General features: G+C 39.8%; 1 long non-coding RNA gene across 1 annotated transcript in view; it reads right to left on the bottom strand.

Annotated features, from left to right (window-relative positions):
* Window positions 1-23,775, bottom strand: part of LOC134757779 (uncharacterized) — a 40,138-nt gene extending 16,363 nt beyond the window's left edge. The window contains exons 1-2 of the long non-coding RNA XR_010132271.1: window positions 21,950-23,775; window positions 21,449-21,695 (exon numbers count right to left, since the gene is read on the bottom strand). This is a non-coding gene — a long non-coding RNA (uncharacterized lncRNA). The remainder of the gene's footprint in view (window positions 1-21,448; window positions 21,696-21,949) is intronic.
* Window positions 23,776-24,484: the final 709 nt, after the last annotated feature.

Raw genomic sequence — 24,484 nt, 5'->3', positions numbered from 1 at the left:
TGCAATTTTGGCCCTGTGCTATCCAAAACAACTTAAGCAATGGTTACTCGGTTTGAGCAGGCCCTGCAACTTACAATTGTCTTTTTAACAAATTCTGTTGGAACAGTCGGTCATCATATACAAAAATAAGAGACCTTGACTTATACCTCAAACTATATACAAAACTCAACATGAATCATAGCTCTAAATGTAAAATCTAAAAAAAAAAAAAAAAACTGCTAAAAGGGAACTTAGGAGAAAAAAAATCTTTATGACCTGGTACTAGACAATTATTTCTTATGTAAAACACAAAAAGTACAAATTATAAAAGAAAAAATTGATAACTTGGACTTCATCAAAATTATAGGCTTCTGCTCTTTGAAAGAATATTAAGAGAATGAAAAGATGAGCCACAGCTAGGAGAAAATGTTTGCAAATTACAAATCTAATAATGGGCTTGTATCTAAAATATATCGAGAACTCTCAAAACTCACAGAAAACAGCCAAATTAAAACGTGAGCAAAAGATTTCAATAAGCGCATAACCACTGAAGATATATGGATGGCAAATAAGCACATTAAAAATGCTCGACATCATTAGTCATCAGGGAAATGAAAATGGCAATTTTTATTTATTTTTTTTTTTTTGAGATAAGGTCTTGCTCTGTTGCTCAGGCTGGAGTGCAGTGGTACAGTCTTGGCTCATGGCAGCATCCTCCTCCCAGGCTCAAATGATCCTCTCACCTCAGCCTCCTGAGTAGCTGAGACTATAGGCATGCACCACCATGCCCGGCTAATTTTTTTTTTTTTTTGTACAGACAAGGTCTCACTGTACTGCCCAGGCTGGTCTTGAACTCCTGGACTCAAGTGATCCTCCTGTCTCAGCCTCCCAAAGTGCTGAGATTACCAGCATGAGTCACTATGTCTGGCCACCACTGACAATTTTAAGTGGTGGCAGAGAGGTGAAGTTGCTGGGACTGTCATCCATTGCTAATGGGATGGTGAAACAGCACAAGCACTTTGGAAAACAGTTTGGTAGCTTCTTATAAAAGTTAAAGATGTACTTACCATAGACCCAACAATCTCACTCCTATTATCCAGGAAAAACAAAAATTTATGTCCCAATGAAACCATGTATGCAAATACTTAGAGCAGATTTATTCATAATCTCCATCATCTCCAAAAACTGGAAGCAAACCAAATACCTATCGACTCATGAATTGATAAAGAAGCTGTGCTACATCCGTACAATGGAATAAAAAGCAATAAAAAGAACAAACTATGGATACCTCCAACAACATAGATGAACCTCAGAGGCATTCGTGAAGCAAAAGAAGTTAGGCATGAAATACCACACACTGTTATATGATTCCATTTCTATAACATTCTGGAAAAAGCAAAAGTACCAGCTCAGAAACCCACCGGTCAGGTGCTGTCAGGTGCTCTCAGGGCCCTTGCCTCCTCCCCTCGTGTGAAGAGGGAAGGGGCTTAACTGCACCTGGGTATGAGAAAATGTTTAGAGGTGATAGAAATGTTCTTCATCATGAAGGTGGTAGTGATTATATGATTGTATACACTTATCAAAACTCTTAGAACTGCAAAGGGTAAATTTTATTATATGTAAATTATGTCTTGATAGACCAGATAGAAAATACTTACAAAAGCAAGACAGGCTTCTTGAAAAAAAAAAAAAAAATTAGGCCAGGCGCAGTAATCTCAGCACTTTGAGAGGCCGAGGCAAACAGATCGCTTGAGGTCAGGAGTTTGAGACCAGGCTGGCCAACATGGTGAAACATCGTCTGTACTAAAAATACAAAAATTAGCCGGGCCTGGTGGTGTGCACCTGTAATCCCAGCTACTCGGGAGGCTGAGGCAGGAGAATCACTTGAACCTGGGAGGTGGAGGTTGCAGTGGGCCGAGATTGCACCATCGCACTCCAGCCTGGGTGATACAGCAAGACTCCGTCTCAAATAAATAAACAAACAAACAAATAAATAAATGTGGTAAAATGTAAAACATTTACTATTAACAGTTTGTGTGTGCTTAGTTTGTTTTTGTGATGTTTACACCACTGTACATTTGTCAAAACAAATAGAACTATCCACTTAACAAGAGTGAATTTTACTGTATGTAAATTATACCTCAATAAACCTGTCTATAAAAAAAAAAAAGAATTTCTACTGAGAACTGAAGAAACCAGAAACCATCTCAGGAGATTTAGCAACTAGAGAGAAGGTTTGCATTTCATTAAAAGCTGGATAATTGCTTGTGACTGGAAACTTAGGATTTAAATCCCAGCTACAAAGCCATGGAAAATTCACAGGTTTTTCCTTTTTTTTTTTTTTTTTAACTTTGAAATGTTTCACATTGCTTTTGAAGAAACATACTTTTGGCCTAATAGTGTCATCCTTAGGCTGACATTTGCATTCCCTGAGCAGAGCTAACCAGGAAAAGGGTGAAGACAAAGTAAAATAAGCCAATATTTTACTAGGATTTTTAAAAAGAAGAAAAAAAATGCTGTCTGATGGTGTCAGAAAGGCTTCTAGGAGGTGGTGCTGCTTGAGCTGGGTTTTGAAAGATAAGCAAACGTTTATCTTTTAGGGATTGTAGTTTGGTGGAGGTTGTCGGTATACGACTTGAAATTTACCCAAAAAACTATATATTGAACACTTACTTTGTTAGTCATCACACTCAGGCAGGGTCTCAGCCTTGGCATCACCGATTTGGGGCTGGGGAATTCTCTGATGTCAGGGACTCTCTTGTGTGTTCTGCGGGGGTAGCAGCATCCTTGTTATTACCCACTAGAAGCCAGTAGCACACCCCGCCCCACGTTGTGGCAACTAGAAAGGTCTGCAGACATTACCAAATGTTCCCTGGGGTACAAAATCAACACCACTACCCACTGAGTCACTGGTCTGGGGTCCTGGGGACAGAAATATGAATGAGACTTCTTGCCTAGAGATGTTGACGCTCTCATTGAATGTAGAAAAAAGTAAATAGGGAGGCCAAGGTGGGCGGATCACGAGGTCAGGAGATCGAGACCATCCTGGCTAACACGGTGAAACCCCGTCTCTACTAAAAATACAAAAAATTAGCCCGGCGTGATGGTGGGCGACTGTAGTCCCAGCTACTCGGGAGGCTGAGGCAGGAGAATGGCGTGAACCCGGGAGGCGGAGCTTGCAGTGAGCTGAGATCGCGCCACTGCACTCCAGCCTGGGCGACAGAGCGAGACTCCATCTCAAAAAAAAAAAAAAGTAAATAGAATTTATTCTAAGCTGATTTCACATTACTGGTTATTTTTAGTGTGTGTTGGTGGGGGGATGGGTGGGGGGATGTGTACGTTTTAAATAAGGAAGACCAGTATGGCATGGTGGCTAGGCATGCAGGTCAAGAGACAGGCTTCTGGGGTTTAAATCTGAGCTCTAACCATTTAGTACATGTGTGACTTGAGGCATGTCACTTTACCTATCTATGCTCCAGTTTCCCTGTTTCTAAAATATGGGGCAGAAAAGAGAATCCATATCAGAGACTGTTGAAATCATTAAACAACCAAAGATCGAAAGGCGCAGCATCTGACACATGGTAAACACTCCGTAAGTGTTATTGTTGCTGTTAATTTCTCCCATTTTTAAGGCTAAAATCTCCTTGAAAGTCTGTAATAAGTTGTACATAATGTGCCTTAAGTATGGAAGATGCTTCATAAATATTTGAGGTAAGAGAAGTCATAAGTAAAAACGTTAGCTGGTTATAAGTTTTCCCACCTCCAAAACAGCCACAAGGTACTCACTAAGCAGAGTGGTGATGAGAATGGCGTGAAAATCTTTGTACTCAGCGTGGTACCTGATACTAATAAATGCACAGTACATTTTAGTTGTTATTATTAGTGTTATTTCACTGTCAGTTATCAAGAGATTATCAGCCCAAGAATTCTTAACAGGATAAGGTTTCTCTGGAAAAGATTTGCAGATTCTGAGACTTTTTTCCATAGATCTTATCTCTCAGAAGTGCCAAAAAGAGTCCCATGTGATTGCCAAGGTCTGCAGGGAGCTGCATACCTGTGACGTCATTAGTTTAAGGGGGAGGTGGTATTAGTTTAAGAGGTGGGATTGATGGCAACTGTGTTAGCATTAAGTGAAAATGCCCGCCCACTCAGACCATCTGTCTGTTTATGTTCCGGGTTCATTGAACACCATGGAGATGAAAGATTAAAAAAATGAAAAAAAAATCTGGCTACAAACTTTGGTGTCTATATGGAGAGCTGTCTATATGGAGAGCTGTCTCTCAAATCAAGTATGTTCTTGACATGTCTAGAGGTCCTGAGTTTCCTTATCTGAGGGTGGGAATGGAGGCAGGAGTACAGATGGAAGGGTAGGTAGAAGTATCAATGAGGACAGCTGGCATCTTTGCATGCTATGGCCTCTCCGTAGGACACCAAATTTCCAGTTAAAGTTCTTCATTGGAGTGACTCATTTAGTAACACTGGTTTTTAGGTTCATATTGTCTGAGTTCAACTCTTAGCTCCACCTCTTACTAGTTGTGCAATCTTGATGAGTAGCAAGTTCATCAAAAGATTCCCTCTCCTTTTCTGTAAAATGGGGATAACACTACTACCTTCCACACTTCATTGCTGTGCCCAGTTATTTGAAAGCCAATCCCACGCTTCATGCCATTTCATCCCTGTGTACTCCAATATACATCTCTAAGCAAAACTGACATTTTCATATATAATCATATTGCCATTGTCACACTAAGTATTAATAATTCCATCGCATTATCTAATATCCAGTTCGTATTTAAATGTTTTCACCTATCTTGAAGGTGTCTTTTTGCAGCCAGCAGATTTATTACTTGAAATATCCAATATGACAAAATAATTAAGTTGGCAGCCTTATGTCATTCTCCAGTAGTAAGAAGAAAATGCAGAGAAAAATACCTAATTCTCTGAAATCCAAAAATATAGATGCCCTGCCTTAGAACACCTGGTTTCACCTGGCAGGTGTGCTGGCTCCTGATGACTTTTGCAGTATCTCTTTTTTTCTTAAGTTCCGGGATACATGAGCAGGATGTGCAGGTTTGTTACACAGGTAAACGTGTGCCATGGTGCTTTGCTGCACCTATGAACCCATCACTTAGGTATTAAGCCCCGCATGCATTAGCTATTTATCCTGATGCTTTCCCTCCCCCTTCTCACGCCCCAAACCCAACAGGCCCCAGTGTGTGTTGTTCCCCTCCCTGTGTCCATGTGTTCTCATTGTTCAGCTCCCACTTATAAGAACATGCGGTGTTTGGTTTTCTGTTCCTGCATTAGTTTGCTGAGGATAATGGCTTCCAGCTCCATCCAAGTCCCCACAAAGGACATGATCTTGTTCCTTTTCATGGCTGCATAGTATTCCATGGTGTATATGTGCCACATTTTCTTTATCCAGTCTATCATTGATGAGCATTTGAGTTGATTCTGAGTCTTTGCTATTGTGAATAGTGCTGCAATGAACATACGTGTGCGTGTAGCTTTATAACAGAATGATTTATATTCCTTTGGGTACGTACACAGTAATGGGATTGCTAGGCCAAATGGTATTTCTGGTTCTAGGTCTTTGAGGAGTTGCCACACGAAGCTCAAGATGATCACTTTCCAGCACCACGTCCAGGTCCCATGTGGGCCCTGGAGAGCCATAAACAAGAGATCACCTCTGTATACCTAGTATCTAGCACAGCACCTGCCACACATGATAGCTAGTTAGGAAGTTAGTTTATTTAACAAATAAACTGAGCACCTATGTGATCTAAGACTGCTAGAGATACAACAGAGAACCAAACAACTAAGATCCTTGATTCCACGGAGCTTAGGTTTTAGTGGAAGAAGAGAGACAATAAATTAACAAACAGACAAACGGATGCCAGATGGTGATAAAAGCCGTGAAGAATAAAGCAGGGCAAGGAGTGGAAGGTGATGGAATAGGGGTGGGGGGATGTTAGGGAGGGTGGTCAGAGGTGGCCATGCTGGAGTGACATTTGAGCAGAACTTGGATGAAGCTAGGGAGGGAGATATGAGGATCTTAGAGATAAAAACATTCCAGGCAAAGTAAATATTTTGTGTTGAAATCCTGTGGCAGAAGCAAGCTTGGCATGTTCAAGGAAGAGCAAGGAGGCTTTGTGGCCAGGGCAGAGGGCACACAAGGGAGAGAGCTAGGAGATGAAGTCCGAAAGGTAGGCAGGGCCAGACCATCTAAAATGTGGATTAATAAATTTTCTCTGTAAAGGGTTAGATAGGAAATATTTTAGGCTTTGTGGGCCCCACAGTTTCAGTCACAACTACTCAATGCCACCATAGTAAAGGAAAAGCCAGCCACAAATCATATGTAAACAAATGGATATGGTTGGGTTACAGTAAAGCTTTATTTTTCAAATCAGTGGCAGGCCATATTGGGCCCTTAGTCCATTGTTTTCTGACCTGTAATACAGAGCCTTATAAGCCTTGGTCATTAGTTTGGATTTCACTAGAAGCGCAGTTAGAAGCCATTGAAAGGTTCTGAACAGGAGACCACCATGGCTGTTCTTGACATACTGTAGACAAGCAAGAACGGGAGGCAATTAGAGGAGTATGTTATGTTCCAGGCAAGAGACAATGGTGCTTTAACTGGGCGGCAGTGGACTAAACAATGAGCAGTGCTCACACTCGAGGAATATTTTGAAGGTCAGACATAGCATTCCTTAATGATCAAGTGTGGGGTATTAGAGAAAGAACAATTGACTCATTGATGAAGACAGGATAATTTATCGACTTCTGAGAAACAATGGAATAACTGCAAGAGTTCAGCAAAGGGGCTGAAGAAGACAGAATTTTATGGAAATATTGAAGGATTAGAAAGATCCCAGGGAGTTAATATGGCAAAGTAGTTAAACACAATGTATGACTCGGACCAGCTATTTTTCAGTCCTGGATTTACCACTGCTATGTAACTGGGGCAGGTTACTTGACTATCCTAAGCCTCTGTTCCTTCTCCTGAAAAATGGAGATAATAATCAGATCTTCTTTAAAGGGTCTTTGAGTATTAAATAATTTCAAAAGCACTCTACGCAGTGTCTGTGCAAATTGGCACAATTGCACATTGATCTGTTGGCACAATCAATGTTTGCTATCATGACAGAAGGAGAAAAGGTGTCAAAGAATGAATACGGATGAAAAATTCTACACGTGTGTGAGAAAGAATTAAATGGGTTAAATTAAAGCAGTACTTCTCAAACTTATTGAAATTCAAATTCTGATTCAATAGGTCTGAAGTTGGGTCTGAAAATCTGAGTTTCTAACAAGCTCCCAGGTGAAGCCATTGCTGATTTAAAGACCATACTGTGATGCTTAATTTTATGTGTCAACTTGACTAGGCCACAGGATACCCAGATAGCTGGTTAAACATTATTTCTTGTGATATCTGTGAGGGTGTTTCCAGAAGAGATTAGCATTTAGATTGGTGGACTAAGTAAGGCAGATGCCCCCCCTAACATGGGTGGGCATGATCCAGTCCATTCAGGCTCTGAATAGAACAAAAGGTGGAGGAAGCTTGAATTTGCTCTCTGCCAGCCTGCTTGAGCTGGAACGTTGATCTTCTCCTGCCTTTAGCACTCTTGTTCTGAGGCCTTCAGACCCAGACTAGAGTCTATACCATCAGTTCACTAGCTCTCAGGCCTTCAAACCATACCACTGGCTTTCCTGGGTCTCCAACTTGCAGACAGCAGAACTTAACACATCTCAGCCTCCATAAGGTTAAGCGATAATCTTGTAGTCCTATTTTTAAATTTCCCGGCTCTGATCACTGTTTTCAGCATAGAAAATAAAGAACACTCCTCACGCCCAGATTATGATCCCTAAAGATAATTTCCTATTATAAGGAGTTAGAAATCCTTAAAAGAAAATAGATAATTCTAGGATTAAGGCAGAAATGTACAAGACTATCCTGAATTACCTTGATATGCTAGAAAACAAAGAAGCTCTGGCCAGGAGTGGTGGCTCAAGTCTGTAATCCCAGCACTTTGGGAGGCCGAGGTGGGTGGATCACCTGAGGTCAGGATTTTGAGACCAGCCTGGCCAACATTGTGAAACCCTGTCTCTACTAAAAATACAAAAATTAGCTGGGCATGGTGGTGCCACCTGTAATCCCAGCTACTCAGGAGGCTGAGGCAGGAGAATCGCTTGAACCTGGGAAGGCAGAGCTTGCAATGAGCTGAGATCACGCCACTGCACTCCAGCCTGGGCAACAGAGTGAGACTCTGTCTCAAAAAAAGAAGAAAAAAGAAAACAAAGAAGCTCCGTATGACTAAGTAAGATAATGAAGGAACTGAAAGCTGGAAGAGGGAATCTCTTTGCTGCTCACATTCCCAGCAACTGTGCAGCAAGACCTTCCTGAAGTGGGATCTGGGTGGTACATCTCTACGTCAGCCACACAGATGAAATCATAAAGATGCAGAGGGCTGGAAATTCTAACAGATAGATGACCTAGTTTATTCAATAAACAAATAAGAAAAAAATGAGATGATTAAAAAGGATAAGAAACATATCCACCAATTGCAATGTATGAAACTGTTTGATTTGAAAAAACATACTGTAAAAATCATAAGCTAATCATACAAATGTGCACTATGACTAGATATTTGATAATATTAAGAAATTATTATAATTTTTAAGTAAGGTAATATTGTATTGTATTTTTTAGAAAAGTATGTTGAAATAGTTACAGAAGAAATAATATGATACTTACGATAGGCTTCAAAATACACTGAAGAGGAGGAAATGGAGAGGAGAGAAAATAAAACTGGACATGAGTTGAATATAATATTTTGGAGGCTGGATGATAGCTACACAGGGATTCATTATGGTATTATCTTTATTCTGTAAATGCTTACTATTTTCCATAATGAAAACCGTAAGAAAAATACATTAAGAGTTTCCAACGGTTCTTTGAGGGTAAAATTGCTTGGGTTTGGTGGTAGACTGGATGTTGGGAGCAGAGGCTGGTTAGAGATGGGATCATTTCCAGGCTTAACCTGAATAAGTACAACACGCAGCTGAAATGTGGGGGTAGGGAACTTGCTCAAAAACTCACTCACAGGAATCCTTGAAAAACTAAAAGTAAAACTACCATTAGATCCAGTAATCCCACTACTGGGTACCTACCCAAAGAAAAATAAGTCATGATATTAAAAAGACATATGCACATTCATGTTTATTGCAGCACAATTTGCAATTGCAAAGATATGGAACCAACCTAAATGCCCATCAACCTATGAGTGGATAAAGAAGATGTGGTATATATACACCATGGAATACTACTCAGCCATAAAAAGGAATGCAACTTGGATGATGCTGGAGGTCATTATTCTAAGTGAAGTAACTCAGCAATGGAAAATCAAACATTGTATTTTCTCATAAGTGGTAGCTAAGCTATGAGGACACAAAGGCATAAGAATGATATAATGGACTTTGGGGACCTGTTGTGGGGGAGAGTTGTGGGGGTGAGGGATAACAGGCAACATATTGGGTACAGTGACGAGTACATTAAAATATTAGAAACACCACTAAAACTTATCCATGTAACCAAAAATCACTTGTACTCCCCAAAACTACTGAAATTTTTTAAAAACTCACTCTTGGATTTAAAACTTTTGAGATGCCTGTGATAGTACTAAAAGAAGATGTCAAATAGGCAATTAGGTATGACCTTGGAACTCAGAAGAGAGATACATCCAGGAGATATAAATTGGGTGTGTCAGCATCTATATGGTATTTAAAGCTCCTAGGCGAAGTGTGTATGAAAGAAATGAGAAAAGAAGCATCAAGACATAGCTCTAAATAACTTCAGTTTCTTCTTACGTTCCTGATCTTCATTTTTCTCAAATTTGAATTCTCAAGAAGTTGCAGAAAATCAGAGTTACCGTATGTGTACCCTTCAGTCAGCTTCCCCAAATAATGACGTATTTTACATAAATGGAGTACAGTGTCAAACCAGGAAATTGACACTGGTATTATAGTATTAACTCAAATATTGGCATTATTCAGATTTCACCAGTTTTTACATGATGTTCTGTGTGTGTGTGTGTGTGTGTGTGTGTGTGTGCGTGTGTGTGTGTGTATGAAATATTATCACCTGTGTAGATTCATAATGCCCCTACTTTCTTTTTCTTTTTATTATTATACTTTAAGTTTTAGGGTACATGTGCACAACGTGCAGGTTGTTAAATATGTATACATGTGCCATGTTGGTGTGCTGCACCCATTAACTTGTCCTTTACATTATGTATATCTCCTAATGCTATCCCTCCCCTCTCCCCCCACCCCACAACAGGCCCCAGTGTGTGATGTCCCCCTTCCTGTGTCCATGTGTTCTCATTGTTCAGTTCCCACCTATGAGTGAGAACATGAGATGTTTTGGTTTTTGTCCTTGCGATAGTTTGCTGAGAATGATGGTTTCCAGCTTCATCCATGTCCCTACAAAGGACATGAACTCATCATTTTTTATGGCTGCATAGTATTCCATGGTGTATATATGCCACATTTTCTTAATCCAGTCTATCGTTGTTGGACATTTGGGTTGGTTCCAGGTCCTTGCTATTGTGAATGGTGCCACAATAAACATACGAGTGCATGTGTCTTTATAGCAGCATGATTTATAATCGTTTGGGCATATACCCAGTAATGGGATGGCTGGGTCAAATGGTATTTCTAGTTCTAGATCCCTGAGGAATCACCACACTGTCTTCCACAATGGTTTACAGTCCCACCAACAGTGTAAAAGTGTTCCTATTCCTCCCCATCCTCTCCAGCACCTGTTGTTTCCTGACTTTTTAATGATTGCCATTCTAACTGGTGTGAGATGATATCTCATTGTGGTTTTGATTTTCATTTCTCTGATGGCCAGTGACGATGAGCATTTTTTCATGTGTCTGTTGGCTGCATAAATGTCTTCTTTTGAGAAGTGTCTGTTCATATCCTTTGCCCACTTTTTGATGGGGTTGTTGTTTTCTTGTAAATTTGTTTGTGTTCTTTGTAGATTCTGTATATTAGCCCTTTGTCAGATGAGTAGATTGCAAAAATTTCCTCCCATTCTGTAGGTTGCCTGTTCACTCTGATGGTAGTTTCTTTTGCTGTGCACAAGCGCTTTAGTTTAATTAGATTCCATTTGTCAATTTTGGCTTTTGTTGCCATTGCTTTTGGTGTTTTAGACATGAAGTCCTTGCCCATGCCTGTGTCCTGAATGGTATTACCTAGGTTTTCTTCTAGGGTTTTTGTGGTTTTAGGTCTAACATTTAAGTCTTTAATCCATCTTGAACTAATTTTTGTATAAGGAATAAGGAAGGGATCCAGTTTCAGCTTTCTACGTATGGCTAGCCAGTTTTCCCAGCACCATTTGTTAAATAGGGAATCCTTTCCCAATATCTTGTTTTTGTCTGGTTTGTCAAAGATCAGATAGTTGTCAATGTGTGGTATTATTTCTGAGGGCTCCGTTCTGTTCCATTGGCCTATATCTCTGTTTTGGTACCAGTACCATGCTGTTTTGGTTACTGTAGCCTTGTAGTATAGTTTGAAGTCGGGTAGCATGATGCCTCCAGCTTTGTTCTTTTGACTTGGCAATGCGGGCTCTTTTTTGGTTCCATATGAACTTTAGTTTTTTCCAATTCTGTGAAGAAAGTCATTGGTAGCTTGATGGGGATGGCATTGAATCTATAAATTACCTTGGGCATATGGCCATTTTCAGGATATTGATTCTTCCTATCCATGAGCATGGAATGTTCTTCCGTTTGTTTGTATCCTCTTTTATTTCGGTGAGCAGTGGTTTGTAGTTCTCCTGGAAGAGGTCCTTCACATCCCTTGTAAGTTGGATTCCTAGGTATTTTATTCTCTTTGAAGCAATTGTGAATGGGAGGTCACTCATGATTTGGCTCTCTGTTTGTCTGCTATTGGTGTATAAGAATGCTTGTGATTTTTGTACATTGATTTTGTATCCTGAGACTTTGCTGAAGTTGCTTATCAGCTTAAGGAGATTTTGGGCTGAGGCAATGGGGTTTTCTAGACATACAATCATGTCTCTGCAGACAGGGACAATTTGACTTCCTCTTTTCCTAATTGAATACCCTTTATTTCTTTCTCATGCCTGACTGCCCTGGCCAGAACTTCCAACACTATGTTGAATAGGAGTGGCGAGAGACGGCATCCCTGTCTTGTGTCAGTTTTCAAGAGAATACTTCCAGTTTTCGCCCATTCAGTATGACATTGGCTGTGCATTTGTCATAAATAGCTCTTATTATTTTGAGATATGTCCCATCAATACCTAATTTATTGAGAGTTTTTAGCATGAAGGGTTGTTGAATTTTGTCAAAGGTCTTTTCTGCATCTATTGAGATAATCATGTGGTTTTTGTCATTGGTTCTGTTCATATGCTGGATTACATTTATTGATTTGCATATGTTGAACCAGCCTTGCATCCCAGGGATGAAGCCCACTTGATCATGGTGGATAAGCTTTTTGATGTGCTGCTGGATTCGGTTTGCCAGTATTTTATTGAGGATTTTTGCATCGATGTTCATCAGGGATATTGGTCTAAAATTCTCTTTTTTTGTTGTGTCTCTGCCAGGCTTTGGTATCAGGATGATGCTGGCCTTATAAAATGAGTTAGGGAGGATTCCCTCTTTTTCTGTTGATTGGAATAGTTTCAGAAGGAATGGTACCAGTTCCTCCTTGTACCTCTGGTAGAATTCAGCTGTGAATCCATCTGGTCCTGGACTTTTTTTTGGTTGGTAAGCTATTAATTATTGCCTCAGTTTCAGAGCCTGTTATTGGTCTATTCAGAGATTCAACTTCTTCCTGATTTGGTCTTGGGAGAGTGTATGTGTCAAGGCATTTATCCATTTCTTCTAGATTTTCTAGCTTATTTGCGAAGGGGTGTTTGTAGTATTCTCTGATGGTAGTTCGTATTTCTGTGGGATCCGTGGTGATATCCCCTTGATCATTTTTTATTGCATCAATTTGATTCTTCTCTCTTTTCTTCTTTATTAGTCTTGCTAGCGGTCTATCAATTTTGTTGATCTTTTCAAAAAAAAACCAGCTCCTGGATTCATTGATTCTTTGAAGGGATTTTTGTGTCTCTATTTCCTTCAGTTCTGCTCTGATCTTAGTTATTTCTTGCCTTCTGCTAGCTTTTGAATGTGTTTGCTCTTGCTTCTCTAGTTCTTTTAATTGTGATGTTAGGGTGTCAATTTTAGATCTTTCCTGCTTTCTCTTGTGGGCATTTAGTGCTATAAATTTCCTTCTACACACTGCTTTAAATGTGTCCCAGAGATTCTGGTATGTTGTGTCTTTGTTCTCGTTGGTTTCAAAGAACATCTTTATTTCTGCCTTCATTTTGTTATTTACCCAGTAGTCACTCAGGAGCAGGTTGTTCAGTTTCCATGTAGTGGAGCAGTTTTGAGTGAGTTTCTTAATCCTGAGTTCTAGTTTGATTGCACTGTGGTCTCAGAGATAGTTTGTTATAATTTCTGTTCTTTTACATTTGCTGAGGAGTGCTTTACTTCCAACTATGCAGTCAGTTTTGGAGTAAGTGCAGTGTGGTGCTGAGAAGAATGTGTATTCTGTTGATTTGGGGTGGAGAGTTCTATAGATGTCTATTAGGTCTGCTTGGTGCAGAGCTGAGTTCAATTCCTGGATATCCTTGTTAACTTTCTGTCTCGTTGATCTGTCTAATGTTGACAGTGGGGTGTTAAAGTCTCCCATTATTATTGTGTGGGAGTCTAAGTCTCTTTGTAGATCTCTAAGGACTTGCTTTATGAATCTGGGTGCTCCCGTATTGGGTGCATATATATCTAAGATAGTTAGTTCTTCTTGTTGAATTGATCCCTTTACCATTATGCAATGGCCTTCTTTGTCTCTTTTGATCTTTGTTGGTTTAACGTCTGTTTTATCAGAGACTAGGACTGCAACCCCTGCCTTTTTTTGTTTTCCATTGGCTTGGTAGATCTTCCTCCATCCCTTTATTTTGAGCCTATGTGTGTCTCTGCACATGAGATGGGTTTCCTGAATACAGCACACTGATGGGTCTTGACTCTTTATCCAATTTGCCAGTCTGTGTCTTTTAATTGGAGCATTTAGCCCATTTACAGTTAAGATTAATATTGTTATGTGTGAACTTGATCCTGTCATTATGATGTTAGCTGGTTATTTTGCTCGTTAGTTGATGCAGTTTCTTCCTAGCATCGATGGTCCTTACAATTTGGCATGTTTTTGCGGTGATAACGCCCCTACTTTCTAAGATCTAGTAGTATTTCAAGGAAAATTGAAATTCCCTTCTGATTTTTTTTTTTTTTTTGAGACGGAGTTTCGCTCTTGATGCCCAGGCTGGAGTGCAATGGTGTGATCTTGCTCACTGCAACCTCTGCCTCCCAGGTTCAAGTGATTCTCCTGCCTCAGCCTCCTGAGTAGCTGGGATTACAGGCATGCACCACCACGCCCAGCTAATTTTGTATTTTTAGTAGAGATGGGGTTTCTCCATCTAGTCTCGAACTCCTGACCTCAGGTGATCCACCCACCTCAGTCGCCCAAAGTGCTGGGATTACAGGTGTGAGCCACCACACCTGGCCCTGATTATTTAACTAAACGCAAAGGTTATTTTGCAAAAGCTATTTGAAATCCAGTTTTTATAAGTCTTTCTTACAACTACATTAGAAACAAAATATATTACCAGCTTCAAAATGAATTCACATTTGAGTTTTTATTTCCGAAAAAACAAACTGGATGCCTAAATTACTTTTGTTTCAAAAACCATTTTTATTGTTTTGCTCTTGAAGCAAACCAAGTCTCTTTCATGTAAGCAATGAGAATTTCTTATGGTTTACCGTGACACACCACGTGTATGCTACCTGAAAAGTATCTTCAAATTCCCTTTCTCCAAGCTTCAGAAACACCAAACCACCTCTGGTCGCCCATGACATTTCTACACGTGGAAGTTCTCATAAAAGTGAAGGGAAAAAGGGAAATTTCAAGAGGTCCGCCTGCATTTGTGACTTTTACAATCCAAACAAGCTCATTTCAAGTCCCACTGTGGTTACTCAAGCAGTGATTAATAAAGCAGTGATTACCTTCAGTAAAATAAATAGCAGATAATAAAGGAGATAATGGAGAAGATTTAAAAGCAAGAAAAGGAGGCATAGGGTGAGGAACTGAGCCAGCATGCTCACTACCAGTTCCAAAAAGAGGCAGAAAACCCCACTATTATAATTACAAATAACTTTTCGTTTTCTGAAATGAGTGCATTCTTCCTAGATATTGCTCTCCTAGATATCCAATTAGACAAATGACTCTATGAAGCATCTCAAAACCCTTCCAAAGTTTTGAGTGCTTAAGAAAACTCAGTATAAATATCCAAAAGATGAGGGTACATCTGTGCCTGTAAGTCCTGGCTCATCTTATTTCTTAACAGCTCTATGTTTCTTGTTCATTTTACAAATGGGCTCAGCCAAAGAGCACCCATACAGATTCTTTGCATGCACGCAGATCTGAATCCAAATGATTTCTGTTCCTTGAAGAGAACTATTTGGGGAAAATGAAAACTTAGTGATAATAAGTTAAATCTCAGAAATAGATGTTTATATTCAGACCTCATTTTATCTCTATCTATGTCTTTTTCTCTCTCCTTTCCAGTTTCCTCTCTCATCAGCTCACCTTTGATCTCCAAAGATACAATCAATTACTGCTTTTTCCCTTAAATCAATATGTCTCACACAAAAAAAAGGAAAATTGGTTTTCCTCATGGACTCTAAATCAATTACATTAAGCTGTGTAATACAAAGCATTCACATCCTGTTTAAAAGTGTTTTTTAAAATGTTTTCTGGTATAGTTGAGTCTTGAATAACTGGAAAATGTAATAAAATATAATTGCATTTTGTGAGCTTGAGCCAGTGATTTCTTGGTGTACAAGTAAAAACAAACATTTTCCATATATATATTTACCCTCATGCTCATCTGTCCTTCTACTCTTCATGGTATCAGAGACACTGTGGGGTCAGAGGAGGTTTAGATGCTTTAGGACCATCACTGTGATTGCTGTTGCATTCCTGGCCTTTCTGTTCGTTTCTAGGATTGTTTTTAATGCATCTGATGGATATTGACAATACAGAAGCCATAAATGCTGAACTATGACTCTTCCTTTCTCCTCTGTCCACCTCTATAGGACTCATCATGCCACCATTTCTAAGCATGTTCTTTCTCCTGCTTCTTCCTCTTCTTGTAGTTAAATTCACATTTTAGCTGGAAGGACTTATAATTTCCTAAGGTCTTTTTGGCATTTTATGCTCTGTTAAGGGCTTTTCTTCAACTTTAGTGCATTTCATTAGGAGGATAAAATAAAGCAATCCTTTATGAATAATTGGTGACTTAGGAGCAAGCCTTGAAATTAGTGAGAAATTCACTGTAAGGTAGTGAAATAAGAAAAATACACTAAAGCATATACTTTGATGCACTTTAAAGAAATCATCATAGACCAATAATATGGTATCTCAAAGGAACAGATCGGACTGACAGGGAAATTACTTTTCAGGAAACAAGGCATTTATGACATTTATAGCAACCTTTATAAAGGTTTGTAGCACAGGAAGAGGAAGAAATTTGATTCCCTTATTTCCATGTGCCTCATAAGTAACCTCGATGGAAAGGAAAGCACGCACAACTTCAAAAAGAGGAACACATTTTATTTCATTCCCAAGCATAAAGGGAAATGAATAACTTCCTAGCCAGTTACTCTTTTTTTTTTTCTAGAAAAGCCAGAGTTTGAATAGAATCAAAACCATACTCACATGTAAGAGTGAAAAATGGTTGGGTTGCCTTGTATCAGTCCATTTCTACAGCATTTTTCATCTCTATAAGTCCATTTTCTATAAAATTAAACGTAATCTTTTCTTTAGTCACACAGCCTTTGTTAATTCACTGAGATATTTCCCAATTGTTTCCTTTCAATGTGTCAATATGCTTTATACATACAAAGCTGTAAAGCAGACCTGGTAAAATTAAGAGCCATTTCTTTTTTTAGCCAGAGTTTCGCTCTTGTTGTCCAAGCTGGAGTGCAATGGCATGATCTCAGCTCACTGCAACCTCCATCTCCCGGGTTCAAGTGATTCTCCTGCCTCAGCCTCCTGAGTAGCTGGGATTACAGGCGCCAGCTAACACATTTGGCTAATTTTATATTTTTAGTAGAGATGGGGTTTCTCCATGTTGGTCAGACTGGTCTCGAACTCCCAACCTCAGGTGATCCACCTGCCTCGGCCTCCCAAAGTGCTGGGATTACAGGCGTGAGCCACCACACCCGGCCAAGAGCCATTTCTTTAGTAGGTGAATCTTCAGTTCTGTTTCTTTTTTTTACTCTCAAAGTATATCCAGAAGTCTCCAAATGTTAAAAAGTCTTTTCAAATGAAATCAATAATTAAGTTGGTGGGTTTTTTTCTCCCTCAAATAAAATCAATGTTGTCAGCTAAAGAGAAAAAAACAATCAAATTTTGAAAAATAAATGCCTATACAGACCACACTGGGATCTTATAAAACTATTTGCTTTATAGTCTTATTGGTTCTGTGTTTGCCTAGAGATTAAATTGTCCTGTAACACAGTCCTCTGAGTATAGAAGTGTAGTGGGCAGGCTCTTAAGGTGGTCCTCAATGTCCTGCCTTCTAGTCTCCTGGTATTCCTTCCTTTGGGTAATCCCCTCCACGTGACTGTGGGCTGGACTTATCAGCTTGCTTCTAGGAAGAGAACATGGCAGAAGTGATGGGATGTCATTTTCAAAATGAAGTTACAGAAACCCTGTGCTTCCCTATTGGGTGCTCTCTTTCACTCTCTCATGCATTGCTTGCTCTAGGGGAAGCCACGTGCCACGTCGTGAAACAGACCAGTGGAGAGCCCCATGTGAGTAAGCTTGGAAGCAGAGCTTCTGAGATCTGACAATGGCCACATATGTGAGCTGCGAAGCAGACCTTCCCACAGCTGAGCCTTGAGATGACTCTGCCCCGGCTGACACCTTGAGTACAGTCTTGTGAGAGACTCTGAGCCAGAGCTATCCAGCTGAGCCGCTCCCAGATTCTTCAACTATGGAAATTGTGAGACAATAAATGTGTGTTGTTTCTAGCTGCTAAATTTTGGGGTGATTTGTTACACAGCCATAGATAACTAATACAAGATGTAACTGAATCCCTTGTGTGACATCCAAGACATATCAGCCGTATAAAGAATTCAACTATGAATTGTGTTGTTGAAAGCTTAAGTGTAGTTATTCATTGCACTGGTTTCCAAAGTGATGCAGTTTTGCTAGGTATTCATTTCCTTCTGATGCCAAGAATTGATCCCGTTTTTCACTTGTTTCAAATGAAAGATAAATATAGGAGGAGAGAGAGCTATAAAGCACTTTAAAAGGTTACACAAAAAACTAAGAGATAATAATAAAGCCCACATTTCTTCAATAGGCACAGTCCCAGAAAAGTGGTCCATTCTTTTTTTGCAGTTATATATTTTTTTAAAAGGTGCTTGCTAGGATACCTTATTGTAAATGTTGAGTTATATAAGAAAGCAGACTGTGAAAAATAATGATCAAAAGAGTACGCAAGACAAAAAGCAAGAATCAAAATGATGGAAGAAAGACTCATATATTTACTCTCTATAAAGAACTAGACATCAAACATGTAGATATGTTAAGGCTTCAACATTTTGCAGTGAGCCCCTGACATCAGTTTCCAGTTTCTCGGATAGTAGCCCATTCTGCTCTAGTTCATGGGTCAGGATATGGCTCCACTTACACCTCCGAGAGAAGAGCACATGACCTGGTCTCAAACCACCATATCTCTCTGATATGAATCAGAAATGGGCATGTGACTAAGCCAGTCCAATCAGAATGAATCTTTAATTTTTTAATCTCTACAAGGTTTTCATTCTTTCATGTGGCCCAAACTTGGAAACATATAAAGATGGAGCTACTGAATCATCTCTCCATGATGACAGAAGGGCGTGGATTGGAGATGATGGGCACTATTGCATGTAGTCTTAGGATAAAGCTAGCATAGCAGATGGCAGGAGGAATAAATCCAGATGACATTGTATGAGCCTGAATCCAGCCTGCCTGAAGCCAATCCTGCCTCTGAATGTTCAGTTATGCGTGACAATACGTTTGCTTCTTAGCCTAAGCAAGACAGAGGAGAAATTTTTGGCTAGCTGTTTGTTTGCTTTAGATCACATTCAATAGAAAGTATCCTGATATCTTTAGATCCAAGCATTTTTAAATGCTGGCATTTTCACTTGACAGATATCCTAAAGAATTTGAGTGCTTCAGGTCAGCTTTCATCAAAACCTCATAAAATCTTTGTTATATGCAGGATCTGCCATTGCCAGCCAATGCCACAATGGAAGTGTATCTTTAATAATAATAATAGCAGCCACATATTGAGCACTTAATATGTATTGAGTACTGTGCTAAGATATTATATATGTTGTTCCATTATTCTTCATTGTTCTAAAAGCAAGAAAGTAAAATTGTTAAAACACAGACTCTAGAACTCAACGACTGCCTCAGGTGTGAATCTTTTTTCTGCCCCTTTCACCAGTGTAATCTTTTAAAAAATCTATATGCCTCAATTTCCCTGTCTGTAAAATGAAGGGTGATGCTACTGTCTTCATCATAAAATTATGAGAATTAAATGAGTTAATATTAATAAAGTGCTTGGTGTAGAGCTTAGCACACAGAGAGCATTGTGTGTGTGTAAGCATTTCTTATTTCTTACAATAGAACAATGATACAGGCATTGTCATATTCATTTTCCCAATAAGGAAACTAGTCTTATTTGGAAGCCCTGTTGTATCCCATTAAGATGGCCAGTTTAAAATTTAGTTCTAGCCATATGTAGAAAGCTGAAACTGGATCCCTTCCTTACACCTTATACAAAAATTAATTCAAGATGGATTAAAGACTTAAATGTTAGACCTAAAACCATAAAAACCCTAGAAGAAAACCTAGGCAATATCATTCAGGACATAGGCATGGGCAAGGACTTCATGTCTAAAACACCAAAAGCAAGGGCAACAAAAGCCAAAATTGACAAATGGGATCTAATTAAACTAAAGTGCTTCTGCACAGCAAAAGAAACTACCATCAGAGTGAACAGGCAACCTACAGAATGGAGAAAATTTGTGCAATCTACTCATCTGACAAAGGGCTAATATACAGAATCTACAAAGAACTCAAACCAATTTACAAGAAAAAAACAAAAAACCCCATCAAAAAGTGGGCAAAGCATATGAACAGACACTTCTCAAAAGAAGACATTTATGCAGCCAACAGACACATGAACAAATGCTCATCATCACTGGCCATCAGAGAAATGCAAATCAAAACCACAATGAGATATCATCTCACACCAGTTAGAATGGCAATCATTAAAAAGTCAGGAAACAACAGGTGCTGGAGAGGATGGGGAGAAATAGGAACACTTTTACGCAGTTGGTGGGACTGTAAACTAGTTCAACCATTGTGGAAGACAGTGTGGTGATTCCTCAGGGATCTAGAACTAGAAATACCATTTGACCCGGGAATCCCATTACTGGGTGTATACCCAAAGGATTATAAATCATTATACTATAAAGACACATGCACATGTATGTTTACTGCAACACTGTTCACAATATCAGAGACTTGGAACCAACCCAAATGCCCACCAATGATACACTGGATAAAGAAAATGTGGCACATATACACCATGGAATACTATGCAGCCATAAAAAATGATGAGTTCATGTCCTTTGTAGGGACATGGATGAAGCTGGAAACCATCATTCTCAGCAAACTATCACAAGGACAAGAAACCAAACACCACATGTTCTCACTCATAGGTGGGAACTGAACAATGAGAACACTTGGACACAGGAAGGGGAACATCACACACCGGGGCCTGTTGTGGGGGGGTGGGGGGAGGGGGGAGGGATAGCATTAGGAGATATACCTAATGTAAATGACGAGTTAACGGGTGCAGCACACCAACATGGCACATGTATACATATGTAACAAACCTGCACATTGTGCACATGTACCCTAGAACTTAAATAAATATATATATATAAATAAATAAAAATAAAATTTAGTTCTAGTCCTAAAGCAAAATGCAGTGATACTAAGGACTCTGCCACTCTCATCTTTATATCCTGGACATTAACTAGTACATTGTTCTGCCAGTGATCACTAATAGGATGTGGATATCTACAAAGAATATAAATATCCTGGACATTAACTAGTACATTGTTCTGCCAGTGATCACTAATAGGATGAGGATATCTACAAAGAATATAAAGGCAGCCAATGGAACAAAGAATGCCGGCCTTAGAGTCAAGAGCCCTGGACATCATGGTAGCTATCTATTGCTGTGTATCATATTCCCCCAAACTATGGAAATAGAGTAACTTACAGTTTCTGTGGGTCAGAAATCCATGTATCACTTAGCTGGGGGCCTCTGGCTTAGGATCTCTCACAAAGCTGCAATCAAGGTGTTAGCCAGGGTTGTGGTCTCATCTGAAGGCTCCAATTCTGGGCTCACTCATAGTTGTTGTTGGAATTCAGTCCCTCCAGGGTGACTGGGCTGAGGGCCTCTGTTCCTTCATTGCAATGGTGGATGGCCTCCCTCAGTTCCTTGTCCCATGGGCCTCTCCAGCTGGCTTTATTAGAGCAAGCATGTGGGAAGAGCCAGAGAGAGAGAGTGTGTGTGTGTGTCAGAAAAAGAGAAGGCAAGCATGATGGCAGCCACAGTCTTTTGTGACTTACACAGAAGTGACATCCATCACTTCTGCTGTGTTCCATTCATCAGAAGCATGTCACTAGGTCCAGCCCACGTTCAAAGGAAGAAGACTACACAGAGCCATGAATACCAGGAGGCAGGGGTAAGTGGGAGTCAATTTAGAAGGATACCTACCGAAGACATGGAATTGAAGTTGACTCTTTCTTGCTCTTTGGCTCTGGCAGGGTTAGACATTCTGGGCCTCAATTCTCCAGTCTGTAAAATCTGTACTAAAATTCCCCAAGATCCGTTTCAGCTCGGACATGATTCCAGGAACCCCTGAAAAGGAACACTAAGCACACCCTAAAGGAGCACTTGATTTCAAAATGGCTCAACAAGCTCACCTGCAAAAATGAAAACCATATAGTTACAATTCCCCCTTTCATTAACACCACGTCTTATAGCCGCCTGTGTCCAGGAAAGCCATAGTAAGAAAAAAGCTAGAATGTGCCATTGGCTCCACGTCCTCAGCCAAGAGGAGATTTTAGAAAAAAGGGGCTGTGTGGTTATAAGCTGGTTTACAGCATTTAAGAAAAAGGGAACATGAGTTTCCAAAATTTAATTGAAATGGGGAGTTTTATTAGTTTACCCTGAAGTGTCAATAAAAATGGTGCACAGCTGATGGTTTTCCTGTGATCCCAACAGTAGCTCTGTCTTGAGGTTAATAATCTTTTTGCTTTATGGACTTATTGGCAAACTCTCTGGTGATATTTAAGTTTGTTTGGATATTTTCTTGACCATTTTTTTTTAAATCTGCCCATTACTGTTTTTTCATCTTTTGAAGCAACTTCATATTTCTTTCCTTTTGTGCAATATTCTGCAATCTCTTTTAACCCATGATAGCAACTGGGAAAGACATAAACTAAAAAAAAAAATCAAATTTAAACCATTCATTGATGTTGTAAAAAAAAAAATCCTTGCCATAGATTTATTTACTTTTTGTGTAGGTTAAGGAAAGGGTTTCTTCCTATAGGTTGAAGATAGAGAACACATTGTTAAATAGTGTTGTTTGGCTAAAATTCCAAAGGAAAGATGAGATTTTCCTTTTTACTATTTATTAAAGGGCTTTGTTCAACCCTCACTGGTTTCTACAAAGGCTCAGATTCCCCTGTGAGTTGGTAGTCTGTGAACTGGGTTATGAACTGGCAGTCTGGGAAATGGGGTTTGCTGATGTTTGTCATTTCTTCCTCATTGTCATGTTCTTCTTAATGTCTTTTAAATCTTTGAATGATTCAGCAACATTTAGAAATTGGGAGATTTCACACAAAAGAATTTCAGATTACTGGCTTTTCTTGGACAGTCAGAAAGCTTGGCCAGTCTTGCCCACATTCCACCAGGGCAACAGCTGGCTGAAGCCACAGGGCTGTTTCCTCCTCTTGTACGACACATCTTTGCCTGTCATCACCGTCTCCCCCACTGCCAAGTACTCTAAAAACCATGATATCAACATAAAATGAAAGACAACCTAGAAATCGCTCTTCCATAAAAGCCACAGCAACTTCATTGTTGAGACAATCAGGGTGGGTATAAAACTGTGGTCACCTAGAGAGTTCTGCTCCCTCTAAGCAGGACAGCTGTGACCAGCCCACCCTGCCTCATTCACTGATGTGAGCCCCACAGTCATCATTGACATCTGGGTGAGATCCAGCCATAGCACTTCCGGTCTGAACACACCTGGGGTCAGAGTAAGATTATCTCATTTGGGCTGGGAACAGTGGCTCACGCCTATAATCCCAGCACTTTGGGAGGCCGAGGCAGGCGGGATCACGAGGTCAGGAGATCGAAACCATTCTGGCCAACACGGTGAAATTCCATCTCTACTAAAAATACAAAAATTAGCTGGGCATGATGGCACATACCTGTAATCCCAGCTACTCAGGAGGTTGAGGCAGGAGAATCACTTGAACCAGGGAGTCGGAGGCTGCAGTGAGCCAAGATCACGCCACTGCACTCCAGCTGGGTGACAGAGTGAGACTCCATCTCAAAAAAAAAAAAAAATTATCTCTGCATTTTCTTTGCACTGATGATGGCTTTCCTGTTGGTTTTACATTCATCTGCTCTTCTATTACTGGGTCCTGAGAGCACTTGCACCCACCACTCTTGACAGAATGGAAACGTGTGATATTGTCTTTGTGTTGTCCTGGTTTTGCATTAATAGCAGCCATAGTGCCAAAATTAACCCATATGTTACACTTACCCATTGTCTTGTGCAGCACGCAGCCATGGTTAAGTGCACAAAATGAAGATGTGTAAGTATCCTGTTGTGTCCTCCATAACATTCAGAATGTGTTCAGTATACTACTTCAGTCCCCTGTTCTTATGTGTTTGTTTGCTTTTAAAGACCTCCATAAAAGATTGCAAATACCAGTTACTAGCTAAGAGCCATTCAAATCCCATGGACAAATACTATGTAAGTTGTTTGAGGGATTTTTCTCCCCCTTCAATGCTTTTTCAAAGGCCTTCTAGCAGGGTTCAGACTCTAGGCAAATAGGTAATTTAAAACTTTGAAGGAAACATGTATTCTATGCCATGGTTGCTGCTATCAGTCTCTATATATGTTTAGATTGGCTCCAACTGACCACTTTTTAAACTGAGACTAGAATTGTGTATTTTGAAAGCCTGAAAGCATGCTTCATTATTTACATCAGGCCTATTTAAATTCTAGCATTT

The sequence above is a fragment of the Gorilla gorilla genome, chromosome 21, assembly GCF_029281585.2.
Source record: "Gorilla gorilla gorilla isolate KB3781 chromosome 21, NHGRI_mGorGor1-v2.1_pri, whole genome shotgun sequence".
Classification (NCBI taxonomy): Eukaryota; Metazoa; Chordata; class Mammalia; order Primates; family Hominidae; genus Gorilla; species Gorilla gorilla.
The sequence above is the reverse complement of the archived record's forward strand: the minus strand, read 5'-3'. Positions and strand labels throughout refer to the sequence as shown.